Here is an 18,240-nt window from a genome sequence, read left to right on the forward strand (position 1 = left end):
AGCTTCTTCTTGGGGAAGGATGAGGTGGCCATTCTCCCTGACCCACAAAGCACTCTGTTTTCCTGATGGGCACATAGGACTTGATTAGAAGTCTCATGCTTCCAGTTGGTAATGTGAGTTCTCTACAGGATTCTGAGAGTTGTAGCCTAGTTGTAGGTCCCCAGCAAGGAAAAAACAAAACAATGTGTCAATAGGAATACGCACTGCCTCCTCCCTCAATGTAAGGTATTTCTTTCCTTTGGGAAGGAGGAGGAGATAACACTAGAGGCAACAGAAGGTGGCCCATTGGGCTTTTTTTTTAGTGTTCAGTTGGACTTACTCAAAAGACCCCAAGCACTTTCAGATTGACCAACCCTTACCTAAGCACCTGATTCATGGTTTGTGTGCTGCCATTGATGCTGATGCCAATATGTTGGCATTTAGGGTGGCACTAGAACTGAATGAGGTGGCATGGGCCTTTCCAGGTTGCACCTCTAGTCTGAAGTGGTGCAAATTGGACATAGATTGACTACCTCAGTGACAAATAGGCTGTTCACGCTTGATATGTCAATGGAGGGTGGTTGGCTTCAGTGGGCTACATTGATTCAAGTTTGGCTGAACTGGATTAATTGGGTTATAGCTTGAACTGTTAAAGTACTCTTGTAATCTTATTCCTAAATGTTAATATCATCCTTGACATGCTTGATTACAAATTTTTTTCACTGTGTTTTAATGACTTGAGATTTAACATCTTGTTGATCTGCGTGTCACAGGCTCATTTGACAAGTTCATTGTCTATTCTCCCCCACTTCACTTCCCACCACTCCACAAAACTACAAGAATAACTTATATGTGTGGGGAAGGGAGAACCCTTCATTTCAAAGTTATTAAAAAGTACACAGTTCGAAAGAACTAGGTCTGGGTAAATGGTTTGGAAAAAATCCAAATCATATCACGCATGAAAAGTAAAGAACACAGAAATGATGCAAGAAAATTATTTTTCATGCTATTTTAGCTATACTGTGTGTCCAGATTTATCGGAAAGCCAAGCCCAAAGTTTCTTGGGTGATTGAGCATTTCCTCTAAGTTTGACTTCAGCTTGCCTTCATGCCAGTATGGGATGACATAAAGTGTCACATGTGATGGATATGGGTTTCTGAAAAACATAGAAAGAGCATTACGATGCTTTTGTGATTTTGATGCATTTGACCTAAAATTGTGACATACCAGCTCCATCCCTGAAACCCTCCGATTTCAGAAGGGTAAAGTGATTTTTTAAAAGTAGAGTTTTTATTTGAGTTCCTACCTTTTTTCACCATTCTCTAAGATGAGGTTTGGAAGGCACAAGCTGTATTAAATATTCTGACTATCTTGACTGTGAGTGGAGCCACAGACTGAAAGAAAAAGTTTAGGCAATAATGCTTATTGCAATGGTAAATAATTAATATTTACTGCAGACTATCACTCATAAAAACTATGAAGTATAATAATACATATTTTTATTGACCGTAATTAGCAGTAGCCATAGTATCAATTTTGCTCAACCTTGCTCAGCCTTCGTCAGACTTTTTAGTGGTTTGAATTTGCTAGGAAATCATACAACTTTAAAATTAAAAGGGGCGTCTGAGATCAGCAGGGCAAAATATGAGCGGACCATGAGATACTCCGTGGCAAAGGATAGCTGTGGCAAGCAAATGATCCAATCAATATTAATCAGTGTTTGGGAAGTTCATTTAAAAAATGAACAAGATGAGTTCTTCTTAATCCAGATGAACTTTTTAGTTCAAAAAACATCATCCTTGCCACATGCAAAAACCAACGTTCTTTATGTTATGTGCTGAAATATAGGCTCCAAGAGTAAATCAGACTGTCAACTGGTGAAGCTTTCCCTATAATTGCATTTCCATACTAGAAAAGGCTTATCTGGTTTGATGGTGTGCCAATCACATAGCTGTTAAAGGCACAAGGCATTATTCCCCTTTTCTTATTCCTGTACATTTTACTGCAAAACTGGTCTTGTTGGAAGAGTGCAGATCTCTTCAGCAGGGAATATAAGGAAATGCCTCCATCCTTTCCTTCTGATTGCCTAGCAACAGTGATTAAGTAGCTAAACATCCTTAGCAACAGCACCACCTCCATATCTACATAAGAAGCCTGAGGACATTGCCTGCACATTTTGCTTTATAACTTTTTCTTTATAGATATGCCTGACTTATTTTTAAAAAATTAGATTTGAGTCCAGACCTTATATAAGGTGTGTGGGATGAACATGAAGATGGACTAAAAAATGTTCAAAGAACTACCACAAAATGAACCTAATTCACTTTTATTTCATCTAGCAATTACGGGAACTATTTTCATGTGTAGTTCAGAATTTTACAGCGTTCGTTCATCAACTAAACTAGTTCATTCAAATTAACCAAGAATAAATCAACCTTGTGTGATACTTTCAGCACTGAGTCTTCTTGCAGTTTTTTAAAAATCTTTTTTGTTTTTATGACCAGTTATACCTGTTTATGGTGAGATTGATTACCAAAACAATTTAACAAGTCTTCTAGGAAACCCAGGTGGATTTTATGTCTGAATATATAGGAATGTGGCTATATCTGCAGTTGATAAAAGAATATAAAACCTCACATAACAACTAATGAAAACCTGAACAAAGGAGACCATAGATCTAATCTAATCTCACAAGTTATTATCAACATAGCATCGGTAGCTAGCTGCTTGTAATAAATTAAATTAATCACAACAGAGCAGGAATTTCATAATTAACAATTACAGAAACTATTGTGGTTTAAACAAAATATATACAGTCTTGAGCCCAAATGCCTCCCATCAACCAATATTCTGAAACTGTGGTTTAAACACCATTGATAATTGGCTCCAGATATATCTCCTATAAACAAGTGAATCCCTAGAAAGATCTGTACAAAACTATGAATTTTTCAGTCTTGTCTCAGAAAAATATTCCAGCTGGTTTATTATTTGGCAATTAATATATGGACAAGCTGTATCATTATTAAATTCTAAGCAATTTCCAATATTTCAATACTTTAGATCAAGACACATCAATGAACAGCTGAGCATCAGGTACATATACTTTGAGAGTTTCTAGATGAAGTCAAATTACCAAACCAAATCTAATATTATTAATTCTAATATTATTAGAGATTAAACCATCTATAGCCAACATTTAAAAGAAAATAGAGAAAATGCTTGACAATTAGCAATCTCTACACAGAATAAGAATGGGCTTGGCTGTTAAAAACAATACTGTTTCTACAGATAAGCAATGATTTAAGGGAAGTTTCTTAAATCTATATACCAGTGGCACCTTACTCATTGAAGACTAAGCAAAATTCCTATAGTCAATATAAGCAGTTGGAGATGTAGAAAAATTAAAGCAGATTGTATAAATATGTTATGGTCCTTTTAAAAGTACTTTTAAAAATAATAATATTAATGAGGTGTTGGATACCATACACCTATCACATCTACTTGTATGACTGTAAGAAAGGTTCAGCTTCTTACAAGTCTCTGAACAGGTGCAAGGTCATGTACTGGTCAATACTGGAAAAATAAATAACCCTTCTCCCATAACTGAACGGATAGGACAAAATAGCATTGTCAGCTGAACAGACATACCAAACAGGAGCTATAAGCAACTCTCAAAAAATAAATTCATAGAAAGATGGGCTTTGGTTGTAAATTTCTAGGATGTAAAAATTGATGGCAATGTCCCTCCTTGTCATTCATTTTTACTGCTATAAACATATAATATGCTTTCCTAACCAGGAGAAATGTTTATCCAGTGTAGATATGATGAATGAGACTAATCTTTGTTTCCTTTTCATCTTCTCTGTTTTAAGAATTACAAAAATAAAAAATAGAATGCCTTCAGACTTATCTACCACAAAACATGGCATCTGCAGCTAATTAATAACTGTGCTGTTGTGTCATCATTCCAGCTGAATTTAAGGAGTGCCAAAATATCACAAGGAAAAGTAAGAGATCTTGTTATGATCAAATTCAGGCTGAAGGTTGCAAAAGCTCTAGCCAGTGGTCAGTAAACTTTTTCAGCAGCGGGCCAGTCCACTGTCCCTCAGACCTTGTTGGGGGCCGGACTATATTTTTTTTTGGGGGGGAGAACGAATTCCTATGTCCCACAAATAACCCAGAGATGCATTTTAAATAAAAGGACACATTCTACTCATGTAAAAACACACTGATTCCTGGACTGTCCACGCGCCGGATTTAGAAAGTGATTGGGCCAGATCTGGCCCCTGGGCTTTAGTTTGCTTAACCATGTTCTAGACGACTCTCCCTGGAAATGGGATTCTTGTAAGAAGAATAAAAAATACTTCATGTGCATATTAAATATGATAAAGTAGTTGAAGCAAGGTTGAAGAAACTCATATCATGAAACAATATTCTTATTTCACCAGCTCATTCATTCCCTCTTCACTTGGAGCAATTAAAATTTTGAACGTGACATCTTAGAACGCTCTCTGATGAATTCCTTAAATGGCAATTTGGCAAGTGAGGGGGACAATCTCCAGGGTTACCCTGGAGGCTTTGTCCTAATCAGAACTGTGCCTAAGCCACGCTTTTCTCACTCAAGGCCTTGGTTGTTTTTGTGTCTTCCAGCCATATCAGCCACTTTAACACAATTGTTCACGCTGCAGGATCAATGGAACTATGAAAAAGAAAGCAAAAATGTTTTCCTGCTTGATAGACCATTGGTGAGTTTCTGATTTAGCAGGACTTGCTTGGGTGAAAACAATCTAGCCCAAGTTAAGCACTTCAAAGATGCATTGATTTCAACAGGGGAAAGTAAGCATGCACCTTTGAAGTGATTTCCTATTGAAATCAATGGGGATGGATCATGCCCTTTCTTTGTATATGTTTTACATGATTTTGATAGGATTTGAAACAGTTTGGCAGCAACTGTACATATAAATTGGCATTTAATGATCGGTCAGACTTCCGAACTTGGAAAACTAGGGTTGAATCTAAAGTGTTACTTTATATTTTCACAAGGGCACTCAACTAAGATAGTAGGCTTTTAGGCTTTTCATCTCTGAATAGGAGGTACCAAATTATTTTGCAACTCTGCTGAAGCTCAAAAGTGTGTGGTCATGCAGGCACACACACACACACACACACACACAAAATGCATGTCCAAGCAGTGTCAATCCACTTCTTGACCAAATTTAGAATATTGTGCTATGATATGGAGAATCATAATGTTGATACATAATGTTGATAAAACAATCAGATAAATTTTTCAATGTAATTTCATTGCTCAGCATATACCCAGTATTCACATATCTTATCATACGAAAAGTATTATAAAAATTGGCCTTTAAAAAGTACAGGCACAGCCCTGCTTTTTTTTAAATAATAATAATCCCTCTAGCACGAAACACCTTAACTGGACTTCTGTCATAACCACATCATTATTTTATTCTCAGCTGCTGTTTCTTATCTTGTCTTACAGCTTGTCTTACAAGTTGTCATTTTAGATTTTTCATCTGTAATTGCTTTGTTTATATGAAGTTGTCTTCTCATAATGGATGTGTAGCCTGTCAAATCTGCTTAACCTGGCCCTCAAAAATGATACTACTTGATATCTCTAGTCATATGCTGGTTTCTTCAAAACTTGAGCTTGTTTAACGTGTGAAATTTTAATAGACAGCAGTGTCTATGGAGATCCTCATGTTTCTAAATGTGCTGTCTACTGCAACAATGCAATTACTAATTATGATGCAAAATAGAAGCCTGCAAGGGTGAAGGTCCTGACTCACTTCTTCGCATTTCCATTTTCTTTTAAAAAATATTTACGTCAGCTTTGACCTCTGTCCAGGGAATTGTAGAATAATCTCACCAACATCTCAATTCAAAGGAATAGGTTATTCATAGGAACTGTTAAAAACAGCAACAAAAGCCCAGAACACTGTTTGCACCTGGTGCCTAAAAACCATCAGATTTGGTGTCAGGTGAACATAGAGTGAGATGCAATCCCACAAATGTGAAGCCTGCCAAAGGATCTTATGGCAGCAGAGCTGGGGAGAGCTGCTGTTGGAAACGCTGGAAACAAGCTGACAGCGAATATAAACACTGGACTAGTTATTCACATTTTCATACCATTAAGGAAAGGGATGGTGAATCTGCTGTTGGCCTCCACGTCCCATCAATCCCAGGCAACATGACCAACAGTCAAGGATGAGGGGATTTGGCCCTCAGCAATATCTGAGTTGTCCTCGCTGATTTAGGGCAATATACTGATGTAGGACGATATCTCAGTAGTTAGGTACCTGGTTGCACTATATCCCAGCTTTAATTTGTTTTTGCAAATTTGTTTTTCTTAAATTTGCAAATTTAACAAGAAAAGGGTTAAAGGGGGGAAGTTGAAAAAGAGAAAAATAAACTAAAACAAAAATGCTAATATGCCACCCTGGTTGGCATCTCGGGAAACAATGGAGTGTGTCTTCAGGGGTGCAGTCAAGCCCTTGGAGAGTTACAGCGCCTGCTGTGGCTGGAGAGAGACTAATATAAGATACACGTTTTGTTGCAGCTGGGGCAGAGGAAGGCATCTGGTTGTATGCAGGTGTTTGGGCTCCTCCCAGCAGTCATTCCTCCTCTGGTCACTGCTGTGGGTGCATGACCTGACTGTCTCTCTCCAGGCACTGCAGACGTCTGCAAGGGATTTCTACACAGCAGGGTTGATGTTGCCAGCCTTCATGTCTTGTTTGCAGACATCTTTGTAACACAGAGTTGGTCTGGCAATGGGCCTGGTGCCTGAAGCCAGCTCCCCACATCTCAACACCTTCCACATGTGTTGCATCAGGAAGATTGGGGGCGTCACATGACAGGGCAAACAAATGTGTGCTATCCCAAGCCCACATTCCCAGCATGTTTGTGCTCCTGTCTCAGTGACGTCTACACTGGCTTGGTCATGTCAACAGAATGGAAGATGTCGGGATCCCCAAAGATATGCTCTACAGGGAGCTAACTTCTGCTAATAATACCAACAATAACAGTAGATCTCCACCAGTTCACACTGCAGGCACACTGACCATCAGTAAATGAATCTGCCTGAGAACTTGAAGACCCACCAAGTAGCTAGCTTGGGGACACATAGCACACACAACCAGTGGCGCAGCGTGGGTTGTCAGCACCCGGGGCAAGGCAAGTAATTTGCGCCCCCTAACCCGTGGATTTGCACCCCCTAACCCTAACCCCCAGATGTTGCGCCCCCCTGCACCCCCCACGCTACACCACTGCACACAACTCTGTCCTCCAACATCCGAAATCCTAGTTTAAAAGTCTTCCAAGCAGCTTCAGCAGGCTACATCCACAGCAGACATACTGTCCTGACCTCCTCAGCTATAATACCTGGTTCTGAAAAATGACTCCTTTGTTCTTTTCTCAGAGGTGGTAGAGATGCTGCCAGTGCTGCTGCAACTATTGCTAAAGCAAAAAATGTCTTTAAGCAAAATGTAAGAGAGGGGCCTGGGAAGGGAAGGGAAGGGAAGGGAAGGGAAGGGAAGGGAAGGGAAGGGAAGGTGAGCAGCGGAGAAGGAAGAGGAAGGCAATGGTGCTGCTGCAGCTAAGAGGAAGAGCAGGGGGTCCATCCACGGGGGGGCGGGGCAGCACTGGCTGGAGTGTGCTGAGGATGTCTGAAGTGTGATGCCAGTCCGGCATGCCATGTGCAACAACACCTGGAACTACACCTGAAAACAGGCTAACCCAATGGTAGAATTTGTTGCCTGGGGGGGGGGGGCACGTGCAGCCAGTTCTGAATACTAGGGATGTTCATCTGTTGAATATAGTGGTATTAGGCTAAATAGCTTGTGACCCTGCAAGACAAATGCAGCTTGGCTGCCTGCCCAATTCTTCACATGCATTCGCACCTACCACTTATTGAGTTATAAGCAAGCATCAACTGCACGTGCCCACAAAAACTCAAGAGAGACTGCTGAGCGCTATGGAGGATTGTGTTCTGCTTGGTGAGTCACAAGGACGTTTGCAATTCATTCCCTCTGTACCTTCTTTTCCTGCTTCCTGTTCCTGTGATGAGTGCTATACATGCACGGGGGGGGGGGGGTCAGCTAGCAAATAAAGTGACAGGAAGATGTCACGAGGAATTCACCTGGGAACGTTGCAGGTGATAAATGAATTTAAATTGTAAGGGTGGGATTAAGTCTATCTGATCAAATGGGAGTCTATTACAATTCTGGCTTAAATATATCAGCCATAGGCCACATATAATCTGCATAAAACTATAGTGGGTGGAAGATCAGGGCAAAGAGTGGAAAATAGGAAAGGTGCCAATGCCTCATAAATCTGCTATATAAACACAGACTTAATGTGTTTCACAAGGCTTTAATCAGACATTTACTCAACTCTAATGGGATGCTGTTTTAATACTCAACATACATATTCCCAATATATGGACAGAGGCCATCTCCATTAAAAAGCTTTCATTAATGCTGCATTTATTTTTAGCCAACATTGCTATTTTAAAAATAGATTTGATGGAATGCTGGCATCTGTTATAGAATTATAATGTTTAGGGCCGTATGAACATGGCAAGGGCCAGGGTTCAGTTTTTAAGACGATGGCATCCCAGAACGTAATGGCAGTAATGGAGTTTTCAATACTTAAGCATGCATTATAAATCAGTCTTCTATATTAGTGCCATCAAAAAAGCAGGAGCATTATTTATTCCAGAGACTGTAAATAATCCATTTGAGCTGTGGGGTGCTGAAATATCATCATCACAATGGGCAGCATCTCAGGAATCAGGGAGGAAACCGCTTGGCTCCATTCTAAAGAGAACCTGGAATGGTCTGATTCTGCCTCACCAAAACTCCAGACAGCAGAATCTGGATTGCAGTGAAAGGTCAGTGGTATCATGTGAGAAAAGGTTAGCTATGTAGGCTCGCTTTGCCCAGCAGAATGCAGCAGATACCTCATCCAGCCTCCCGCTGCACCCAGAGCCTAACCTCCGACTTGGCCAGGGCAGTAGATCTTGCTTCCATCCCTGCTTCTTTTCTGTTGAAAAATGCATAGTGTAAAATGTGATAAAAATCTTGGATGGAGCAGGAAATGTGTATTTGATGTTTGGGGATTAAATGTGCTACCTAGAATGACACAACAGTTGTGAATTATTTACAAATGTGGAAGCGGTATGCTTCTGAAGGGCAAAGCCTGAGCTGGCAACCTCTGTGTACCTGAGAAATAAACCCCTTTGGCTCTTGCCTGGCATTTGGGTTAGAGTTAAGCAGGAGTCAGTCCTCCAGTCATGAATACCTTTATTGATTCTGGCCTTTGAGTAAAAGAAAACTCAAGCAAGGTCAGAAAGTTTGTAGCATGGCAGCCACAGAGCAGGTGATTAAAGCCCTGTCTCTCACCTTAAGTGTTCCAATTCAGCCTTGTGAGGTTTAACACCTCACCTCAAGTCTCCAGTGGCTTTGAGTTGACTTCACAAACACACCTCCAAGTTTAACAAAGAAGGCAAAAAGAGGACAAATAAAGGGAAAAAATGTTTCTATGTGCTAGAATGAGCTGCTCCGCAGAGATTTAAAAACAAAGCAGAGCTGCAAGAATACATTGCAAAAGCACATTCAGTTGTTGTTGTTTTTCCACAGCAAGCAACTAGAGCCGAGGCCTACCTTTGGAGCGCACACCAGTGTCCAGATAAAACACGATCATCCTTTACCGTAATGAACTCTGCACTGACAAGTCTGTTATGACAAATTTTGTTTTTCTGGCAGTAACTTCGAAACTCGGTGAGATTTGGAGTCCCATTTAAAGACATCTCTGGTCTTGTCTCCTCACCTGTGTGACAAGTTCTCTCAAGTCTCATCTGGGTCACTAAATGGAGATCCCATGATAGGGGAAACTGACACCCCATTCATCTTGCTTTGCATGAGTGCTCTTTCTGTCAGGAGAACCACATAACAATGTTAGTTTTATATACTTTCAAGAAATACAGCCCCAAATCAGCTGCCTCCAGTCAAGTAAAAGAACCAGCACAAAGGAAAGCAGAGGAAAGAAACTGTAAATTTAGATTACAACAGGCAAACAGTAGTACATTATGTGTGTAATGTTATAAAAGAACAAACACCTTCTGTCAGGGGTTCAGGAGCAGAGGCAAGGGCAAGGGAGGAAACAGAGAGCGAGGGAGAGGAGGCAGAAGAAAAGATGAGTGATGACGACGACCCGAGATCTCCGAGTCTTTCCAGTGAATCAGAAGATTCACAGAAAGGAGCACCAGTGGCCAGGGCAAGGGGGGAGCCTAGGGGGACACCCCAGGAAGATAGAGCCAGAGGGGACTCAGAGGGGAGCAGTTGGAAATCAGGACCAGCGTCACCGCCAGAGAGCAGGGAAGAGGAAGGGCGCCAGGGATCAAGCGCTGGCAGCTCACAACAGGGGGGAGGGCACGAGTCAGGAGTGGCCACACCTCCATCGGGGAGCGAAGAAACGGTCAGACGGAAGGTGGAAGGTTGGGCGCGCGTGCCAAGTTCAAATGCACAGGAAGGTGGCGCAGTAGGCAGCCCGGAAAGGGAGCCAGGTCCTAAAGCCCGCCGAAAGGAGGGAGAAGAGTCAGGGGGGTCAGCGTCAGAGGAATCCCGGAAGGAAGAGACCCCGGGGGGCAGAGGGACCCAGAGAAGAACAGTCAGGCGGAAAAGGTGGAGCAAGGCTAGGATATTAAGTTGGTGTACAAGGGGCGGAGACTCAGATGGAGCTTCGCCGATCTAACCATTAGACGTAGGGTTGCACGCAGCAGCTTGAGAATGGAAACTGTAACTCAATAAAGACTTTTATTTAATGATCGCTGGCTAGCGTGATCCTCTGTGAGCTAGGATCTGGAAGCAGCTCTGACAGTAAGCTCCGTCCCCAAATTGTGGGCATCTACAGCCTCGCGGAGAGGAGAGAAAGCGGGTGCCTACTAGCGAGCTCACGAACGGCAGACAACATGATGGCCGAACAGCAGATAGCGGAACTCAGAGAAGCAGTGACACGACTGAATGCCGAGGCTCTTGCATCCAGGAAGAGAGAGGAGGACGCAGCTGCCGCCTACAGGGATCTCCAGGTCAGGTTGGAAGTGCTTACGAAGCAAGGGCAACTGACACCCAAACCGGAGGGGATTGGGTTGGGGAGACGAACAGGCGGTCTGGTCTCTCACTTCGATGGGAATTTGCAACAGTACCCCAACTTTAGAGCAGATGTAATGTGTGCACTGCAACTGCTGAACAAAGACTTTAGAGATGAGCAAGAGAAGGTGGGATTCATCATGTCCCATTTGCATGGAGATGCTAAAGCATGGCTGCGCAATTTGTGGAGAGATAAGGATCCGGCGCTCCAAAATGCGGATGCCTTTATTAAAGCGATGGATGGGTGCTTTTTATCTAGCATTGACGTGGATCTTGCTCGGCAGGAGATACATGGACTGAAGCAAGGGAGGGCCAGCGTAAGGCAGTACCATGCCCGCTTTTTCGCTTTGGTCAGTGCCCTGGAATGGGACAGAGATTCGGCTCCTGTAAGAGACCTGTTTTGGGAGGGATTGCACGGCTCGGTTAAAGATGAAATTGCGAGGGGGGAGAGACCCCGGACCACGCAGGAGATCGTTCAGAGGGCGCTGGCGGTGGGGGTGCGGCTGGAAGGACGTCCGTGGAGCAGGGACGAAGGGCGTGGAGGGCGCGAACCAGCCAGGGGCTCCTCCTTCCTTCCCAGAGAAGCAGCGCGTGCGCAATCCACGCCTCCGCCAGGAGGAGGAGCGGAACCTATGGAGGTTGGAGGTGCAAGGGCTCAGTCAGCAGCCAGAGCCCTAGCACCGGCAGCAGTGAAAGCGAAGCCTCCTAGAGGGAACAGGAAGTGTTACATCTGCGATGATCCACAGCATATGGCGAAAGAGTGTCCCCAGAGGCTCCACAAGCACACTGCAGCCTCAGCAATGGTAACTGCAGCAACGCAGCAAGGACAACCACAGCAGGGAAACGAAGGAGTCTGGTTGGAAGAAGAGGCACTGGGGCCCAGCCAGACGTGTCAGTGAAGCAGTCCCCAGAGATTTTACAGCCCATGGACCCCCTCCCGCCCAAACCGGTAGTGAGGCTCACCGCGTCGCTCCAGCTGCCCAATGGAATCACCATGGACGTGCCAATCACCATTGACTCCGGAAGCAATGCGGACTTTATAGGGCAGGACTTTGTCGACCGGCACGCTATACAGTTGCTGCCTGCCACGCTGCCCCTGCAGGTTGTCACGGTGGATGGCAGGGAGCTGCTAGGGGGGCAAGTGGTGAAGCAGACGCCACCAATGGTGATGCGACTTGGGAATCACAGGGAAATCATCAGCTTCAATGTCACTCAACTATCGGACACGCCCATTGTATTGGGCATGAGTTGGCTGGACAAGCACAGCCCGACGCTGGCTTGGTACCAGAGGCAGCTGACCTTCGGCTCTTCCTTTTGCGCTGAACACTGCATCGTGCCCAGGCAGGAAGGGGAGGAAGAGGAGTCACAGCTGCAGCTAGGCACGCTGCAAGCGGTTCCCCACAAGTACGCAGAATTTTTGGAGGTTTTCTGCGAGAAAGAGGCAGACAGGCTACCCCCCCACAGACCATATGACTGCAAAATTGACCTGCTGCCGGGGGCGGCGCTGCCCAAAGGGAAGCTGTATTCCATGTCTGAGGACGAACTGCAGGAACTCAAAGAGTTCATAGATCATAATTTGGAGCGCGGTTTCATCCGAGAGTCCAAGGCAGCGGGGGGCAGTCCGGTATTCTTTGTTAAGAAGCGGGACACGCCCCAAAAAAGACTTGTAGTGGACTTTCGCATCTTGAACAGTGTGACCAAGCCATCGGACTTCCCCATGCCCCGAATCGACGACCTCCTCGCAAAGGTACGGAAGGGCAGAGTGTTCACCAAGTTGGACCTGCGAGGGGCATACAACCTCATTCGCATGCGGGAGGGAGATGAGTGGAAGACAGCCATGTTCACGCCCCTGGGCACCTACGAATATAGAGTTATGCCTTTTGGATTGCAAAATGGCTCCCACGTTTTTCAAGCTTTCATGCATCACGTGTTGGCGGGGCTCCTCTACAAGACGTGCGTCTGTTTCTTGGATGACATCCTGATCTTTTCGGAATCGCAGCAGGAGCATGACAGACACGTCAAGGAAGTGCTGAGCAGGCTACAGCAACATAGGCTTTACGCCAAGCTGGAGAAGTGCCAATTCGACGTGACCGAGGTGGATTTCCTGGGCTACAAGTTGTCTGATAAAGGGCTCGCCATGGACAGCGCCAAGGTCCGAGCAGTGTTGGATTGGAAAAGCCCACGCAACCGGAAGGAGGTCCAACGGTTTGTCGGCTTCGCGAACTTCTATCGCAAGTTTATCAAAGGCTTTGCGATGCAGACAGCGGCCATCACGGACACGCTCAGCTCCAAGAAAAAGAAGTTCATCTGGACAGAGCAGGCGGAGCAGTCCTTTCAGGCACTCAAGCGTCTCTTCGCGTCGGAAGAGCAGCTGCTTCATGTCAACCCCAGCAGGCCGATGAGGGTGGAGACAGACGCTTCGGACAGAGCCGTGGGAGCAGTCCTGCTGCAGAAAGACCCGCAGGGGGTTTGGAGGCCGGGAGCGTTTTACTCAAGGAAGCTCAGCAAGTCCGAACAGAACTACACCATCTGGGACAGGGAGTTGCTGGCCATTCATGCAGCGTTCAAAGCGTGGAGGCACTTCCTGATCGGCGCCAAGCACACGGTGCAGGTCTGCACGGACCACAAGAATCTAGAGCACTGGCGCACGGCACGGTTCCTGAACCAGAGGCAGATACGTTGGGCTGAGTTCTTTGCGAATTTCGACTTCCGAATAGAGTATGTCCCGGGGGACACCAACATCATGGCGGATGCTCTCTCCCGTAAGCCACAGTATCTGGAGGAGGCAACGCCAGCGGCCGCCATGCACATCTTCGCACCGACAGTGTGGGCGTGCGCGGCGGCGACAGTTGACCTGGATGCGGTGCGACGAGCGTTGCAGGATGACTCCTTCGCGCAAGCAAAGATGGCAGAGGTGCACAGGGGCACGGCAGCGACCGACGAGTTCCAGCTGCGAGATGGTTTGCTCATCCGTAAAGGGGCCATCTACGTGCCGGGAGACGAACTTCGCGCCAAGGTACTGCAGCAGCTGCACAACGCGCCCACTGCCGGGCACTTTGGCAAGGAGAAGACGGTGGAATTAGTAGCCAGAGACTTCTGGTGGCCCGGAATGAGAGGGGAAGTCGCGGACTACGTGGCGAGGTGTGACACCTGCCAGAGGTCCAAACCAGTGCACAGACCGCCGGCCGGACTGCTGGAACCGCTGCAAACTCCGTTCGAGCCATGGGAGAGAGTGGCCCTGGACTTTGTCACGGATCTGCCCAGCTCGAGGGGCAAGACGGCTGTGCTGGTGGTGGTGGATTTGTTCTCCAAGATGGCACATTTCATTCCGTGTGCGAAGGTGGCCACGGCGGAACAAACCGCCAAACTGTTCATAGACCACGTGTTCAAGGTTCACGGTCTGCCGCGGTCTATTCTGTCCGACCGAGGGCGACAGTTCATCTCAAACTTCTGGCAGAGGCTGATGGGCTTCCTGAACGTCAAGATCAACCTGGCGTCGGCTAGACACCCGCAGACCAACGGGCAAGCGGAGCGGGTCAATGCCATCATGCAGCAGTACCTGAGATGTTATGCGAATCAACAGCCTGCGACGTGGGTGGATTACCTGCCTCTCGCCGAGTTCGCCTACAACAACACGAAGCACGTGTCCACGGGGGTCACGCCGTTCTTCGCCAACAACGGGAGGCACCCTAGAACCTTCCCGGGACTGGAAAGAATGGGGGAGGGGGAGCCGCAGACAGCAGATGCGTTCGCGTCGGAGTTGCAGGAGGTCCACGATCAGCTGCGGCGGCACCTGGAGCTGGCTAAACACGCATACAAGGTACAAGCGGACAAACACAGAAGGGTTGGCGAAGAGATCCATGTGGGAGACTGGGTCTGGTTAGCAGCCCACGCAGTGCCGGCCAGGTCGTTGGCGAAGAAGAAACTAGGGCATAAACAACTGGGGCCCTACCAAGTCGACGAACAGGTCAACCCGGTGGCTTTCAGGCTGGCTCTTCCGGAGGGTTCCAGAATGCATCCGGTGTTCCACAGATCGGTGCTCACTCCCTACAAGGCACCTCACAGGTTTCAGGAACCAGGAACGGCACCGGGTCCGCTCCGAGAGAGAACCGGGCAAGGGGGAGTGGCACAGGAGGAGCGCATCAACGAAGTCACGGAGATTTTGGACTCCAGATGGGGGGAAGAGGGGGTAGAATACCTTCTCGCCAAGGAGGGCACCCCGGCCAGTGCCAACAGCTGGGTGCCGGGCTACGCTTTAGACGAACCTCTGCTCAAAGAAGAGTTTCATGCCCTCTTCCCACATAGGCCAATGCCAGCAGACTTTTTCGACGACTGGCTTTTCACGCCCACGCTTTCAGCCAGCACGTTCCGGGGGTTCGACTCGGACGAGGAACCGACACGAGACGCCCGTTCCCCGGAGGGGTCACCCTCGGGATCTGCTTCAGAACCCTCGTATTGGTGGGATGATCGACCAGAGGAGCAGTTCCGCAGAAGGTGGCTGGAGGGTCCAGGACGAGCAACGTCTCCAGAAGGCAACGAGGGAGAGACGGACATGGACGTTTTCGGGGACGACCCGGGTTTCGAGCACGGCGGCACAGAGATGGAAGCGGAGGTGACCGTCGTCAACGAGAGCAGGGAGGAAGAACTGGAAGACTTCGGATGGCGGCCCGCCACGGGAAGCGAACTGTATCCGACATTCGTCCCCCTGACACGGCAGCACCCAGATCCCGCACCGGAAGGAGGGGAGGGGGGAAGAGGGGGCTTCGAGGGGGGGATGGATGTCAGGGGTTCAGGAGCAGAGGCAAGGGCAAGGGAGGAAACAGAGAGCGAGGGAGAGGAGGCAGAAGAAAAGATGAGTGATGACGACGACCCGAGATCTCCGAGTCTTTCCAGTGAATCAGAAGATTCACAGAAAGGAGCACCAGTGGCCAGGGCAAGGGGGGAGCCTAGGGGGACACCCCAGGAAGATAGAGCCAGAGGGGACTCAGAGGGGAGCAGTTGGAAATCAGGACCAGCGTCACCGCCAGAGAGCAGGGAAGAGGAAGGGCGCCAGGGATCAAGCGCTGGCAGCTCACAACAGGGGGGAGGGCACGAGTCAGGAGTGGCCACACCTCCATCGGGGAGCGAAGAAACGGTCAGACGGAAGGTGGAAGGTTGGGCGCGCGTGCCAAGTTCAAATGCACAGGAAGGTGGCGCAGTAGGCAGCCCGGAAAGGGAGCCAGGTCCTAAAGCCCGCCGAAAGGAGGGAGAAGAGTCAGGGGGGTCAGCGTCAGCGTCAGAGGAATCCCGGAAGGAAGAGACCCCGGGGGGCAGAGGGACCCAGAGAAGAACAGTCAGGCGGAAAAGGTGGAGCAAGGCTAGGATATTAAGTTGGTGTACAAGGGGCGGAGACTCAGATGGAGCTTCGCCGATCTAACCATTAGACGTAGGGTTGCACGCAGCAGCTTGAGAATGGAAACTGTAACTCAATAAAGACTTTTATTTAATGATCGCTGGCTAGCGTGATCCTCTGTGAGCTAGGATCTGGAAGCAGCTCTGACACCTTCCCTCTTTAGCAATCAGAAATTAGGCACATCAAGCATGTTGTTTGCTACAAGCAGGATGTCCATCACTTATACATAACCTACTTGCCAATGGATGAAATGGCTTCTCAATCTGCCATATTAAGCAACAGTCCTTAGTGCAATGCACTTCACAGAATGAACCCTGGGATCCTCCTGCATTCCTAAAGTGGTGCTGAAAGTGTGCTAACTCCACATAGCAGATTTTTAAATAGCAACCTTCAGAAACCAGATTGAGAGCATTGCAAATCTCCAAGGACATTGTCCCTCACCTTAAAATTACCATTCTTCCATGAAAAGGTTTAAATGGAGACACCAGAATAAAAATACCTAGTTGGAATTCATTAACAAACTTGATCCTGTGGAACTCACTTAACAAGCATTGGGAGTTGCTTTGTCACTACAGTAAGGAGTTGTCCCACTTTACATGTTAATACTACCTTTACTGCAGCATTAATTTATCAGCAGTGGCCCCTTTTGGAAAGCAGATCAGGCCTACCCTGGCAGGATCTTGAATTCATTTTTGTGGTGCTCATAACATCAACAAATTTATGACCAGCCCATGTGTTTTATTGACTTTTGGTTTCTATGTAAAATACAAAATAAAATTAAAAATTACCTCTTTTCTGCAGCTAGGTTTTACCATCTTGTCAGTTAGCCTCTGTAGCTGCTCCTTAAAAGCAGCTAAGGATTAGCAGGCGAAGCTTTTACAGCCTTTGTCACCCAATATAATGCAGTCAGATCAGTCAGTAACTGATCATGGATGCCATGCACATTAGTAATTTTGGATGGTCTGCCTCTGCTGAATGTGCTGGAATGGCAGAGTTGGAGCAGGCAAACTAGTAGGCAGGAAGGGAAGGCGGATGAGCCAGATGCAGAGAGATGTTTTCCTGTTGGATCATCTGTTTCATTTCTGAGTAACTTGGAATTTCCTGTTGATTCTCTTCAACATCTTAGCACCCCTCAGAACCTTAACCACAAGTGTCTTCCTGGTTAGGTGGTCTAAAATAAATTTCAGTGAAACTGAATGATGACATTTATGTTTATATTTGGATGGCTTATTGCAGAAGGACTACTCTCGGGTTTCTTGGCATTTAAGCTATGGAGCCCTACAAGGGTGTCTCTTCCCAACCACCCCCAATTGTTTTTTCAAAGCCTACATCAAAACAGCGGCCTTGGAGCTTGGTGCCATCGGTATGGTGGCAGCACCCAGTTCTATCTCTCTTTTACGGTGGAAGAACTGAACCCCTGCCTGGACTTGGTCATAGGCTACATAACGGCCAACAAGATGAAGCTCAGTCAAGGCCGGATAGAGACATTAGGTGCACAAGCTAGTTCCACCTGGGATCTTCCACCTGAATGGACAGGACTGCAGGCTGCTGTAGCTCTTTCACTGAATGCACAAAGTGTCTTACATGGCATACAGAGACTAGCACACCATCTTAAATCACGGACAGCCTGTCCATAGTAACTCATGTGTTGCTAATCTCCAGGATAGATTACAGCAAGGCAGTGTTCATGGAGCTACCTTT

The sequence above is a fragment of the Podarcis pityusensis genome, assembly GCF_964106645.2.
Source record: "Podarcis pityusensis genome assembly, chromosome: 4".
NCBI lineage: Eukaryota > Metazoa > Chordata > Lepidosauria > Squamata > Lacertidae > Podarcis > Podarcis pityusensis.